Here is a 1,155-nt window from a genome sequence, read left to right on the forward strand (position 1 = left end):
TTTGTCTAATAGCTTATTCCTTCTAATCTAGTGGCCCAAAAGATCTCTTTTCTAATATTCGATTCAAAATAAATTCTACTATCATTTTAGCTCTTCACAAAGAATGCATACTCATTAACATTGTATAAACATTCAAAGGTGTAGCACATAGCATTGTATTTGCATTCAAAGAAGGTTAGGTGCAAATACTCCTTCACTTAAGGCCTTAGAAATTGAGGTAGATATTCTAGCTAGAACTAGTTGCAAGAGTGCATAAGGGTAATTAGGCAATAAATGATTTAACTTCTAGTGAGTTTGATTGAAGTTGGCGAAGGACTATATATTAAATTGCTATTCATTTAGAATCACAATATGACCTGTTAAGAATTAAATGAAAACGAAAAAGCTATTGAAAAACAAGACGATTTTTAAAATATAGTCTTTATTTTGCTAAATTTCCAACTTACAAGCAAACATGAAAAACGTTATGCCATTAGCTCTCCCCTTTCATGGGATTTTGCTTTTTAAAGGAAAAGTTCATTGCTTCTAAAACAAAGGGTTTGAGAATGATAAGATACATTTGGTATAGGACTAACCATACTTTAATACCACCGACAATTATGCAAAGCATAATCATTTTATGCTATATATTGTATTCAACAATATGCATTGAAATTAAATTTTGTAAAACTTCACTATACGTAAGTCCCGTAGCTCAGTTGGTTAGAGCGTTGGTCTTATGAGCCGAAGGTCGCGGGTTCGAGCCCCGCCGGGACTACCGTTTTGTAATTTCGATCTGAGCTCTTCGTATACGGTTTACTGAACTCAAAAAACTAAAAAAAGTACAATAACATCGTGACGAATATAACTTGAAAATTAAAGAAGATTAGCATTTAGCACACAAATTTTCCTTCTGTTGTGTAGTTATGTGCAAGTAGGCATAACACTACATTTAACTAGAATGGCCTAAATTGTTGTATCAGCCCATTTTTAATTGCATTGTGTCTCTTCAACAACAACATTTGAAGGGGGGTTACATGAGATCAGGTAATACCAATTTGTGTGCACATACATATGTCCATCTACACCACTAAATTTTGGTATCAGCCCATCTGTAATTTCATTGTGTCTCTTCAACAACATTTGAAGTGGGGGTTACATGAGATCAGGTAATAG

General features: G+C 33.7%; 1 non-coding gene across 1 annotated transcript; it reads left to right on the top strand.

Annotated features, from left to right (window-relative positions):
- The first annotated feature begins 683 nt into the window (after positions 1-683).
- Positions 684-757, top strand: TRNAI-UAU (transfer RNA isoleucine (anticodon UAU)). The gene has a single exon. It is a non-coding gene; the product is annotated as a tRNA-Ile (tRNA).
- The last annotated feature ends 398 nt before the right edge of the window (positions 758-1,155 follow it).

This window comes from Azolla caroliniana, unplaced genomic scaffold, assembly GCF_043228905.1.
Source record: "Azolla caroliniana isolate FFs.n. ecotype wild unplaced genomic scaffold, voAzoCaro1.0.p SCAF_31, whole genome shotgun sequence".
NCBI classification, from domain to species: domain Eukaryota; kingdom Viridiplantae; phylum Streptophyta; class Polypodiopsida; order Salviniales; family Salviniaceae; genus Azolla; species Azolla caroliniana.